Source organism: Cydia pomonella, chromosome 2, assembly GCF_033807575.1.
Source record: "Cydia pomonella isolate Wapato2018A chromosome 2, ilCydPomo1, whole genome shotgun sequence".
Taxonomy (NCBI): Eukaryota; Metazoa; Arthropoda; class Insecta; order Lepidoptera; family Tortricidae; genus Cydia; species Cydia pomonella.
This window is the reverse complement of record NC_084704.1, coordinates 12082367-12096976: the sequence shown is the minus strand read 5'-3', so window position 1 is coordinate 12096976 and position 14610 is coordinate 12082367. Positions and strand designations below refer to the sequence as shown.

At 36.7% G+C, this 14610-nt stretch overlaps 1 protein-coding gene across 3 annotated transcripts in view; it reads right to left on the bottom strand.

The window, feature by feature from the left end:
* Positions 1-10604, bottom strand: part of LOC133534402 (rho guanine nucleotide exchange factor 17) — a 197358-nt gene extending 186754 nt beyond the window's left edge. Inside the window, exon 1 of one of the 3 annotated variants that reach the window (XM_061873494.1) lies at positions 10262-10604. The gene's annotated coding sequence lies outside the window, so the exon portion shown is untranslated. The remainder of the gene's footprint in view (positions 1-10261) is intronic. The other 2 variants (XM_061873491.1, XM_061873493.1) reach the window with 2 other exon arrangements.
* Positions 10605-14610: the final 4006 nt, after the last annotated feature.

Sequence of the window (14610 nt, the reverse complement as noted above, 5' to 3'; positions counted from 1 at the left end):
TCGATCTAGATGAGGTCCAGGATCTCATGATGGAGTCAGGAGTAGGTCACCAGAACTCCTACTCTACTCATCATAACTCCATCGTGTTTGGGCTCAATAGAGTTGCCCTGACGAGCACCTTCAATCTAGATGAGGTCCAGGGTCTCATGATGGAGTCAGGAGCTGGTCACCAGAACTCCTAATCTACTCATCATAACTCCATCGTGTTTGGGTTCAATAGAGTTGCCCTGACGAGCACCATCAATCTAGATGAGGTCCAGGGTCTCATGATGGAGTCAGGAGCTGGTCACCAGAACTCCTACTCTACTCATCATAACCTCATCGTGTTTGGGCTCAATAGATTTGCCCTGACGAGCATCATCAATCTAGATAAAGTCCAGGGTCTCATGATGGAGTCAGGAGTTGGTCACTAGAACTCCTAATCTACTCATTATAATTCCAACGTGTTTGGGCTCAAAAGATTTGCCCTGACGAGCACCATCAATCTAGATGAGGTCCAGGGTCTCATGATGGAGTCAGGAGTTGGTCACCAGAACTCCTAATCTACTCATCATAACTCCATCGTGTTTGGGCTCAATAGATTTGCCCTGATGAACACCATCGATCTAGATGAGGTCCAGGGTCTCATGATGGAGTCAGGAGTTGATCACCAGAACTCCTAGTCTATTCATCATAACTCCATCGTGTTTGGGCTCAAAAGATTTGCCCTGACGAGTACCATCGATCTAGATTAAGTCGAGGGTCTCATGATGGACTCAGTAGTTGGTCACCAGAACTCCTAATCTATTCATCATAATGGTAATTTGATGGTGCTTGTCGGAGTAAATCTATTGAGCACAAACACGATGGAGTTATGATAAATAGATTACGAGTTCTGGTGACAAACTCCTGACTCCATCATGAGACCCTGGACTTCATCTAGATCGATGGTACTCGTCAGGGCAAATCTTTTGAGCCCAAACACGATGGAATTATAATGAGTAGATTAGGAGTTCTAGTGACCAACTCCTGACTCCATCATGAGACCCTGGACTTTATCTAGATTGATGATGCTCGTCAGGGCAAATCTATTGAGCCCAAACACGATGAGGTTATGATGAGTAGTTTAGGAGTTCTGGTGACCAGCTCCTGACTCCATCATGAGACCCTGGACCTCATCTAGATTGATGGTGCTCGTCAGGGCAACTCTATTGAACCCAAACACGATGGAGTTATGATAAATAGATTACGAGTTCTGGTGACCAACTCCTGACTCCATCATGAGACCCTGGACTTCATCTAGATCGATGGTACTCGTCAGGGCAAATCTTTTGAGCCCAAACACGATGGAATTATAATGAGTAGATTAGGAGTTCTGGTGACCAACTCCTGACTCCATCATGAGACCCTGGACTTCATCTAGATCGATGGTACTCGTCAGGGCAAATCTTTTGAGCCCAAACACGATGGAATTATAATGAGTAGATTAGGAGTTCTAGTGACCAACTCCTGACTCCATCATGAGACCCTGAACATCATCTAGATTGATGGTGCTCGTGAGGGCAAATCTATTGAGCCCAAACACGATGGAGTTATGATGAGTAGATTAGGAATTATGGTGACCAACTCCTGACTCCATCATGAGACCCTGGACTTCATCTAGATCGATGGTACTCGTCAGGGCAAATCTTTTGAGCCCAAACACGATGGAATTATAATGAGTAGATTAGGAGTTCTAGTGACCTACTCCTGACTCCATCATGAGACCTTGGCTAGTCACTATCATGGGTGCGTAGCCAACATGCCAATCGTTTACGATACGACAACGAAACACTACTCTCTCTCTATCGCACTAATATACGCAAACGATTGGTATTTTGGCTAGGCACTAAGCAAGTGTGTGGCCAACATGCCAATCGTTTACGATACGACAACGAAACACTATCTGTCTCTCTATCGCACTAATATACTTTATTTATACCTGCAGTCATTTACTAACTTCTTCATTTTCCATTGGTGTGAAAGAGACAGAATAAAGAGCAAGGGTTATAGTACACTCTGTAGTCTGTACACTTAGTAGTAGTGTACATAAAAAAAACTACTGTGCTTAAACAATAAAATAAAGAGTGCCCATATGATATCATATGACACTAAAATTAATGTTGCTTGAAATTATATTGACAACTATCAAGATTATTCTAGTCTGCATTGAAACGCGCGTCGCGTTGCCGGCGCTCGCGTACCGAGCGCCAACGCCATCTATCGAGCGTTATTTCGTGAAATCGGAGAACGCTCCAAGGATTAAGGGCTCTTAATCTTAGAAAAACGGACAGACTACATGTTGGATGAAACTACCAGCCTTATAAAAAAAAAACGCGCCAGTACTTCTTTGGGGGCAATCAATTATAGATACAGATTTCACTAATTGGATCCAAATGGATCTAATGCGATATCAATAATAATATATCCATGTGTCGCACCTGAATTCTTAGTATCACGTCAGACACACATGAAAAAACCGTAACCATATCTCTGCCGTGTCCCATCCATTCCGATCCATCAAAATGCAAGATGTTTATCTTAAATGATTGTAATAGCTTATAATTTATTCTGTAAATTCAGCAAAAAAGCCTTAGACCCGGTACATGGAACTAATGACTGTTTTTGCGCACCGTACCTTGTCCACGTAAACTTCTAATCTACATACCTACATATTTTATTATATCTGCCTGTAGAGTTAATAAGAATAGAACTGGCCATTTTAATATTTACAACATTCCAATTCCTGTCTATCTGTTGGCATTACCTTTGCCGACGCTTACGACCTTAATGTAAAAATGTCACACACAATATGTAGGATATTATTGAGTCCTGAGAAATTTTTAACAGGGCTAGATCGTAAAATTCGATACGAATTTCGTATAATCGGATTGATTATCGTATCTATTATATGTAGGTAGTCGTCCGGTATAATTTTTTTAATAGCCTGTTTGAGTGTCCCACTGCTGGGCAAATGCCTCTCCCCTTGATTTCCCCGATTCCCAATTTGGTGTTTCCTCCGGCCAGTTGTTCAGGAAGCAGGTCATCGCGCCATCTCCGCCTGGCCTGTCCTGTCCACGTCCCTCTACCGGTATAATTGGATACGAAAAAAATGGTTGTCTGTAAAGTCGGTTTACGGAAGATAATTTTGCGTGATAACGTCATAAGAAAATATTGATGAAAAATTGCACTTTTATTTATGAATTCAATTGAATTATTATCACTAAATTATCATTATTTTGTTTAATACAAAGAAGGAGTTACCATAGAGATCTGTCCACAACGTGACACTTTTTCGTGCATGCTACCGGTGTTCATCAATTTATAAGAATATAATATAAGAAGACGTGATAACGACGTCAAAAATACGAATGGTTATTTTGCATTTCTATTTTAGCACGGGATTAACAGAGACGGATTGCTAACTTGATAATACGATACCGTGACGGTTTGAGTGGTTTTTCTCTTTAGACTCACCATTTGATCGGTTTGGTGTTCTATATAAATAAAATAAATAAATAAATTACTAAATACAAGTCGGTTTTTGAAGTAAGTAAAAAAAATCGGGTATAATCGTATCCGTATAATGCAATCGAATTTCGTATAATTGTTGACGTTGGACTGTATAATCAAGATTTATGTACTGGCAGCCCTAATTTTTAATGATGATGATGATGATAAACATGATGAAATCTCACGTGGCTTTCTGAAATGATTCCCATTCGGCTCGATCCTAGATTCTACTCGGCAACCTCAAACACGTTTTATTTTTATTACCCGACGGGTTACAATTTCAGCAGTCTCCGTAGGGATTTATGTATACATATATGAGGGTGTTTGTGTTATGAGTTCCAATGTGCCAAAACTAGTCATACGTTTTGGTTACTGAGGTGGCATGTGTCAAATGTCAATCGATTCACTTTATCACCGACTTGGAAAGAGGCGGAGGTTCTTTTTGTGATAAAACGTAGTCGGGTTTTTAGTGGGTGTAAAACTCACATAATATAAGCAACTGAACATTGGACTCGATAAGAATGCATTAACACGTTACGAGGTGTTTAGATGAACAGCAATGTTATCTTATCTCACGTAGGTATTTAATTACGTGCTTCGCTCTGCACTCCAGGTTGTTTAGACGCATGCCATGCGTTATACGCTTCAACTAAGACGAAAGTAATATAACTTATTATTCAAAAGTTCGTTATTTTACAACGACAATTATGTAAAAACAAACTATAAAGGTAAAGCTTTGAAGAGGATGTTTGAAAGTCCTGAGATTATTTGGAATTTTTAATATCATAAGGTTCTACTTCGTGTTTCCAAATAACCTCACACATTGGTCCGTACTGGTTTTCCGCTGTATGTATCCACGATTTTACTCATAATCTTAAGATGTCCTTGCTCATTAATGATGTATGACGTTCATGTATAGACGTTCGACAAGAGGAATTCACACATGTATTGGGGTTACAAGTTAATCTTAGCTAGAGCTACTGAATTACTGATACACTTTTGGATACACAAAGCCATATTTAACACATTATGTACTTATGTAACTTTGTCTCAAATAAACTTGGATAGAAAATTTATATAATGGGTCAATTTGTATTGTCATTCTACACAAAGTGACGCATTTCTCTTGATTGTAATTAGGATCTAGAAGCTATCGTACTAACAGAGCTCGGTAGTAACAAAAACTGCTGAGAAGTTAGTTTTCCTTACCTATAAAAGGGTTTTAACTAAATTTGTGCCGTGTCTGCTTCTTCCTAACTCTACACGTAAATTTATCAGCCGTTGCTGTCGATATGCGATTATTGACAGTAATTATTTTGACAGTTCTGAGGTAGTATTCTAATCGCTCAAGAGTCGCCCAAGAGAGTTCATCTTTCGCGCTCACAAGCAATGGGAATTGCAATCAACCTTAGAAAATTGATCTCACCTAGTAGGCCTCCTTCCCAGGTCTGAAGCTGAGCGAAGAAGTCTGAGCGAGATGAAATATCATATCAATGTCTAACATGATCAGATTTGAAGTTCTAATACCGCTCCTGGACACTTTCTTAGGGCCCGTTGCAACAACCATAATTACTTAATTAGTGAATCGAAAGATGGTTGCACCCAACCCTCAGTATAGAATCGTAAACGCTGAAAGATAAAATAATTGTTAAGGTAGTTACCCTGATTCTGACTTAAGCCTTTATTTATTTTATACGTTAGTTTTTAGTTTTTCTTCTTTTCCTGGTGCGTGCCATCTCATATATAGGTATACCTATTTATAGTTTGTCACCCACTTCTCAGTATTCGACTACGCTTAAATTTGTCATATCATCATAGTTAGATATACTTGGGTAATTGTGTATCATGTCACCTTTTTAGGGTTCCGTAGCCAACTATTTCTATATTTTCGCCATCTCCGTCAGTCCATCCGTCCGCCGCTTTGGCCCGTGATAGTTAGTACTAGAAAGCTGCAATTTGGCACAGATACATAAGTCATACATGGCAACAGAACGCTAGAACAAAACCTACAAAATAAAAATTTTGGGGTACCTCCCGTACAAAATATGATTTGTTCTTTTTTTTGCTTTAACCCAATGGTGTGGGGTATCGTTGGATTGCTCTTTTAAAATGAATAAGGATCTTCCAGAACAATTTTGTGAGAAAGTCAATATTTGTGGAAATAATCGCCCGGAAAGAAAAAAAAAAGTTAAACAAAAGCGGAATAAATGCGTTCAACGAAAACTAAGCGAACATGGTCGGTCCAGCCGTTTTTTAATTATTGCTAAAAGTATTTTCAGTAAAAAGACATACAAAGCGGTTTCTGAAATCAACAACAAGCATTAGGTAGCTTGTAATGTACATGATACTTACTAATAGTTCCTGTTTATTTATTTGAACTGCCATTAAAAGTGCCATTTAATGAAGTGGAACAGCTAATGATGACCAGAACGGAACTCTTCAACGACACATATTTCAGGTTTGGCGATTAATCCTCTTCGCTTTGTTTTCTAAGCAAGTAAGGTTTTTAAGGAACAATTATATCAAGATGCAGTTCTGATTATGGGTTCGATGAGAAATTGAAGGAACTCCTTAAATCTTGATGGGTTCAGATCCAGCCCTTGAAACTTGAAACGTACCCGAGCGCAAAACTGTTTAGTTATATGACTCTTTGGCCAGACAGAAACGAGTCTTGCAGAATGCTACCTGCATCACCCATAACAAAAACTTAAAACTAAAAGTAGAAAAAAAAAAAATTAAAAAAAAAGGAAAAACCACGGAAAAACCGACTTCCCGAAGGATATAATAAACCCTCTTATATGCACTAATGCGCTAGCAACTAATATGTTTGAAGTCGGTGCCAAGCCGAATAGTTACGTACGTAACTGGTAAATTATAATCCCAAGCAACTAACATGAACAGCTTTCTTTCATACCGTAATGCTCCAGGTTGGCATTCGGTTCGACCAGACACCATCAGAATTCAGAACGTCAACATCTCCAGCATCTCCTCGTATAGAGGCGAAACACATAGGTATCGAGTTTTCTACTTATGGTGGTGGATTTTTATATTTATTTGTCACGTCAGCAGCTCGAACAAGGGCACTTTGCTGCTTATAAACAGTGAGTAAAATCGTATTTTGCTCACTGAGTGAGACAAAATAACATTCAAGTCACCTTTATATTCAAATGTCATTTCAACGTGCGGGGCCTAATACAAGTTCGAAGTATTTGGATTCTATTGTCTTTGTCCCTTTCACGTCATTAGCAAAAAGAAAGAGACAAAAAAGTGCATACATAATTCAACGGTATATTGACGGTTTATAATAGACCCCCGAAATAAGTCAGACTGCATCGTTCCAAAACATCCTACGAGTCTTTATTCGTAATAATTAATAAATGAAATAAAAGTTTAAAATTGTATAAAAACACTATATTTTACGTATTTTATTATACAATCAAAACAATGAACTTATACAAATTTACGCAATTGTTACGCAGTAAATAATTCGACTTAATTACTTTTAACGATCTCTATTATAGTTGACAAATAGTAGTATCCGCAGACCGGACCGTATCTTACAAAGTTTTTTTTTTACAAAAAAAAGTCGTCGATTGAACTGTCAATTGATGTTCGTTAATTCATTATTTTCGTATTATTTTATTGAAATTTCTTTCGTTTTGTTATATTGCGGTAATTAAAGTTAATTGTTAGAATACCTTCAGAAAACATGAGTGAAATAGTGATCCGTCCGTCTGGATTAAATTTTTTCAGGTTGTATTTTTTGATGGCTGACTGACGTGAAATATTTTGTGTACTACACGAGATCAAAGTTATTTACATCTCGTGCGCTTTTGAGTCCCTTACTACTCTCAAGATTCTATAGAGAATCTTTCGCTTGCACGGGACTCAGAACAAGCACTCAAAGATATATCAAACTTTGCTCTCTTGTTGTACAAATAACTATTCACGGGCACAAAGTAAAATTTTTGTTTTAATTAATATAGATTTCCGCAAAGTAACGCCAGATTCCATGACTTATTCCTATATAAAGCGAGAAAGATGGTGCTGCCATCTCTAAAACTTTGGGAACAAATCAAATTATTTAATTTAAAATATAAAGATAAACACTTTTTGTTTCATAAATGATATTTATTAGTGTTAATAATTTATATTTAGTAGTGTAACTACTTAAAAAACATAAATCAAAATATTTAATTTATTCCGAAATGTATCTGAAACATGACACCTCCGACATCATTCCATTCCATGCAAAAAATTAACAGATTTATTGCAGTAATAAAGACATAAACTTGGTATTAATGGGAGAATGTGATAGTAGTTTTTTGGTGTCATAAATTAATACACTTTTGCTGTCTGACATCTTAAATTTTGATTTACGAAAAGTGGCTTTCACGTATCTTTCACTGCATAAAAACCTCGATTAATATTTACATACCTATACAGTAGACAATAGTAAGCAAATCCGATTTCCGATGCTAATTGATAAAAAATGTATTGTTTTAAGTGTAATATCTTTATTTGTAATTGTTTAGTTAATTTAAGATTTATTTAAGACTGTCCTGTATAACAAGTAAATAAATTTTATTCATAAAATGGAGTTTTCAAAACTAGGAATCATTAAGGACCATTAGGTACCGACGAGGACCAATCAGGCTTCTCAGAATTCGGAATGTTTTTTTTTTTGTAATAGTAAGGTGTACTACCTACTGTGTAAATATATATACGAACACGTCTCACTTTGCCTCATTGCTTGGAAATCATCAGAAAAATAGTAATCTTAATTAGCCACCCTTCAATTCCCTTCCTTTTCAAATTCCCTTCATGTTATCGGCAAAAAAATGCGTACCTTATGATATCGATCATCCTTGCATTAAATCAATAATCCTGAGTGGGTTTAAAAAATGTTTAACCATCTTTAAGTGGTCCGGGACACTATAAATCTTTCATGAATTTATTTATAAGCTCAATATTATGTGCATCGTAAATCGTTTAGAGTTTTGTTTTCAAGAAAAACGAATTTATGGCCTTATGATCGTTTTAGCATAGTCTATAAATACTTATAAAATTTCATGATTACTTATCTATTTACTAACTACACTGTTTCTAGGAACTTCCTACTCCCCAGCTCCCACCTCTGTAGCTATGTCAGGGATAAAAAGTAGCTCCTATAGTGGGTAAATATTAACCCAGGTGTTAGGTCGAATCACGGACACTGGCACGGTATGAAAATTTTACATTTCATTAAGTACAAATCTCGATCCTCGGCTCGACTCTCAAATTCATAGACGATCTAGGGACCGATTTTTGTATCCGACCGAGAAATATATTTTGCGAATAGTATGGCCAGAGGAATGGGCTTACTTAGGGCCACTTGCACCAAAACACTAACCCGGGGTTAACCGGTTAAACCTGAAGTTACCATGGTTATCTGTACAATTTAACGCTGGGTTAACGGTTAATATCAAAGCCGCTGCAGATCTGATACTATTGACACTGTGACTTGGTACGAAATGGTACTTAATCATAAAATTATATTCCTTGACCATGTCTCACTGTATCCACTCATCATGGCAGTCATAAACAAATGCATAACATGATTACACAAACTACACCCATCTACCTTCTAAGGTACACCGAAATAGAAGTTACCGAAAGTTTTCTTCGTTACCGAAAGATGGATTTATAGATCAGTGCGTCAAGATAAGGTACCTATGTATCTCTTTAGGAAGCTCGTGCGACACAATCATATTTTAATGTATAATGTATAGGTAGGCACAATTAGGGTTGTCAAATCGAAAAATTGAATATCCTGAGAAAGGTCCGCTGATCAGCCTAAAAAACTTGGCCTTTTACTGGACGGTTAAATTTCCAAGAACTCCTGGTGATTAGTTAAGGTTTCTGAAAACTCAGGAACTTACTCCATGACTCAGTAACAAATATCTGTGCATCACACAAATTAATGCCCTTACTGGGATTCGAACCCAGAACCATCGGCTTCATAGGCAGGGTAATGAACCCACTATGCAATAGGCCAGACGCCAGGTCGTCAAATACCTATACCTAAGCTATCCCTTTTGTTATTGGTAAGCAATAAAGAATATTTTGATTGTACCTACAATACAATCGTAATATCTACTTACTCAAAATTGCATTTGAAAAAAAAAAATTATATTCAGTTTAAAAATCGAACTAATTTTACCAATCGTTTTTGTGTCAACGTGCTAATTAGAATTTTGGAAAAATAAAGGAGACTGCTAAAAGACCACTGAGGTACCTTGATCTCCTGCATAAAGAAATTCAGTAATGTACAAAGTAACTAGGAACCCTGGCTCTTATCTACTTGGTAGGTGACTCACAAACAAAAAAGCTTTAAAAATATATTAGATTTTGAAATGTACTGCCCCAAGTTGCTAAAAACTGCAGACCCAGTTTTTTATCAATATATATCAAATTGTTTATCTAAATTAACAATATAACAGTACTAACAGTACTGCTGATAGCCAGATAAGAGAATGAAAGTGTGCAAAATCTTTCACTTCGGTGCTAACCAAAGAAAATACCTATTTGCCAATGCAAAAACATTATTGTAAAAACTTATCCAGAACATGACTTACGCTCTCTCCAACGAGTGTTCTTTATAAAATGTATATCACATAACATAAAGTATGCTAAAGCACCTAACATTTGCAAGACAATAAAGAAAGCGTAAACACTTTAAAACACTTACCACTTTCATGACAAGACAAACGAAATGACAATGAACTTCACTTGCCGAACTAATTGGTACCGGATACCACACGATACCGGTACCGATACCAATTTCACTAACACAACACAAGATGCAAAAGTTGATGCAAAAACTGCACAAAAAAACACGGCTTTCTTTCCAGAATTTGCGAACACTTCTACGGTCCTTTTGATGTTTGAAACTGGCTAGAGGGGAGCTATTTTCATAGATGTTAAAAAGTTTAAAAGAAGAAAAAGCTGCGTTTGAGTTTGCTTGAAACGACGGGACGTCGGCTGCGGCAGCGCTCGCGCAGGCCCATCTAAAACTGATCCAACCGGTGTGAAGTTGTGCAGGCGATCGTGACCGGCCGCGATCAAGCGAGATATCGTGGCTCACTTCGTGTTGGTTGTCTTTTTGCTCTGGAGTTGAAGGGATTATACCCTACCCACGGATGTTGGAAATCCGATCCTAATATTACTAGGAATGATACTCGTAGGCGTAAAATATTACTTGATTCTAATAACAATCTAATAAGACGGTAAGTTGCGGTCACCTCTGCCATTTCGCATCAATTTATAGATGTAGGTATGATACATTGAGTATGATAAAGAATTACCTATTACCTAAGTACTATATCCATTTATCATTTCCTGTCCCTCCCTCCAGAGGGTGGATTTCCAAAACTAACTTAGCTTATGCTTATGCCCATCGCCCATCAATTTGCTTGAAATTTCTCCAAATCAAATTTCATTAAAACAGCATTGAAATGATTCAGTAAGTACATATCTATAACCATTCAGATGGCCATACGTACAAGTAATATGCCAATTATCTAACCGTTATTGCGTTAATTAACATAGTTGTCTTTAATATGTTGGTTATTAGCTTACTAGAGTAGGAATCAAAGCACTTGTCGGTTTATAAAAAGATGAAACATTAGGGATGATCAAAAAGATGTATGTACTTACCTAGTAGACAACGAAAATTTATGAGACAATACTTACGCGAAATAAAATATGTTTATACCCTTTGAACAATAAAGCAAAATTCTGACAACGCTAAGGACTGACGAAGCGAAGCCTTCGGAAGCACACGAGAAGTAGATAACCCTGTAGTTTGTGTGACAATACCATCCCAAAATGAGTCCAAATTTAAAAATAACAGATTAGTTTGAAAAGCAAAACGAAAGGCTTTCAGAGATACCCGAGATACCTTGAGTAACGAAATATACGTCGAGAAATAATGTAGCGGTAATATATTTACGGCCAAAACCGCCTGTGGAAAATTCAGTGTTTTTTTTTATTGTTATAAACCTGCAGGGCTACAGATGCTTTCAACTGCTTGAACTAAAAGCAATCTCTGCTTATCGAAGCCAACAATAATGTACCGACCTACCTACTAATAATGTTTGAAACATGCGTTCGTGTACCAAATTTCCCCCAGACAGATTTCGCCACAATTCCCTACAATGTCATATTATTTATATCAAATATCATTATAGGAGACAAACAAATTGTTTACTGTTAATATTATTTATCGGAAACTGAAACATTCAGTGCTAAGCTCTTGTTACTCAATCTGTGATTGGTACAGCACCAACTTAATAATTAATTATTGCTACGTAGACTAATGGGACCAAACGAGGAAATATTAACTAAATCCCGATCTTAAACTACAAAGCAGTTTACGAAACAAGCCTGTCGTGAAATTGACGCATTCATCATCTGCGGCCACCAATCACCGTCACAATTTAATTAAGCCGGAGATACTAAATAACGTTTGCCTTAATATAGCATTCAGTATTTAACAAAGCATATTTATTATAGTACTAGTACTAGAGAAGAAAGTAGTTTTCATGCGTAATTTTAAAGGCACTCGGCCCGATTCGAAGAACGATTAAGACAAGTTAAAGATCTTGGAAAGATCGATAACTAAACGACATCTCGAAATTAACGTTTATTTCGATTCCGCTGAAATCCCAATAAGATCTATGTACGATATTTCTAACGTCAAAGTGACATTCGTTTCCCGGATCGAGCTGCTTCTGTCAATTAATACGACATACAAACGATATCTAAATGAGAACTTATCTAAACCAGAACTTTTCGTTATCGTATTTCATTCTTCGAATCGGGCCGACTGTCAATAATGTTTTCATAACATGATTTTTAATTTTTCAATACTTATTAGTTCCAATTATCCGCGTTATCGCTGTCCACATACGAATCGTTAACGTGTAATATTTATTTTAAGGTTTTAAATTACCTAAAGATACAGAGTATAAAACATAAAAATTAGACTAATTCACACCAATTTATTACTTATTGCATGGTCATATTAAATAAATAGTAACATTTATATAGGATGGATTTTTTTTTATAGGGCACTGAAGGCAGCTGATGGAGATATACGATGATAAATATCTACCTTCTACCCTTGTACAACATAGTAGCTTGTTAGTCCTAAAATCAACCCATTCAGACAGTAGTAATGCAACATATGATACATATTTTATCAACATTTTTCGAGAAGTGCTTGATTATCTTTGCATTTGCGGTGAATGTTTGATAGCACTACAATACAATGTCAATATCTGATAGCACGATAGCGAATAACCATGGAAAACTCTTATGTCTCTTACGTTCGCATCAAATTAACCCTTAAATGTATCAGCCACAGAATAAATTATTGAAGGGCTAGGGAAACTACGATACGAGGTTGTGGAAATGCCTTTTGGATAACAATGGGTTTTTGAACTAAGAAAATTGAAGGTGAAAATAATATGATCAATATCAACATTAATATGGGATAGACACCAGATAAACACTATCTACCGTGAAAGGTTGTCACTGTCTAACTAGATGATTTATAAATCCATGCACTTAAGTACAGAACTCTGAAATCCGACATTGCAAGCCTATTTCCACTTTCATCCAGGTCGTCGTCAGGTCGTAGTAAACATGTGCAGCTCCTTAGTATCAGTAACCTAGATTAATTTTGAACCAAGGAATGAAATGAATGGCATCAATCATTTCAGTCGAGGTAGTTTGGCGCCCGAACACAGTGAAAGCGGCAATAGTACTTTACATTTGGAATACAAGGAAACCGAATAATCACAAATGACCAAAATGAGTAATTTTTCATTGTTAGGTAGGGGAGGGCGTGACTAAAAGTGCCGGGGGTAGCCACTGTAGTCAACCAGGTTCAGTTGCAATGACAAAACTATTTGAATTAAACTATTTACATATTATATGTACCTACAATATTTTATATAATAGGGCATGAGAAATGAAAAATAAATAAATAACTAATAACGTTAGCAGCAACGATTGGTCGCTCAATAACTATTGGCTTGGGTTGTGTGAATTATAATTCAGAACCATTATCTTTAAGGCATTGTTGCATTTGACGACCGGTTTGGCCTAGTGGGTAGTGACCCTGCCTACGAAGCTGATGGTCCCGGGTTCAAATCCTGGTAAGGGCATGTATTCGTGTGATGAGCATGGATATTTGTTCCTGAGTCATGGGTGTTTTCTATGTATTTAAGTATTTATAAATATTTATATATTATATATATCGTTGTCTAAGTACCCTCAACACAAGCCTTATTGAGCTTACTGTGGGACTTAGTCAATTTATGTAATAATGTCCTATAATATATATTTTTTGTCCTATAATAATATATTTAATTTTTTTTTTACTATTATGTATAAATTTATAAATAAATTGTTAACACTTTTTTATGCAAGCAGCTAAAAAAAGTTAAACTACCTAAACTTATTTACTTACTGCTGTGGCGCAGCGACCCGAAGTGGATCTTGGCCTCCAAACTACCTAAAGATTAATTTATAAATCTAAATACACCGAATATGTACTTATAAAAACCCAGATGATAGAGGAAAAAGATCATAATAACTAAACTCGCTCAAATTAGGCCAGGAGAATCAGCGACCACTCAATTCACATCGCTACCATTTCTTAGAAGAACTTAGGAGATGCGATGTGTTGTTCAGATCGAAATTTACACGGGTAGTAAGTTTGGCGGTTTGAATTGATTGGTATCGGTCTGCGATTTCGGAGTAACCCTTGGTTTCCAAGTAAACAGATTTGGCACGGAGCCTTGTTAGGCTTGTTAAAGTGTAATTAGATGGCAGATTCTAATCGCAATGGTGAAGTCGAAAAAAGCACGGCATTGAATTTTATACTTTAAGATGATATGCGGATGTCAGCTGCGGCTGCATTATATACTATTCCTACATTACTGCGTTGATGTCGCTGCCGCATTACTGCCCCGATTATAACTTTTCAATCTGTCACTCATTTTATCAAGGACAGTTGACGGATACAGA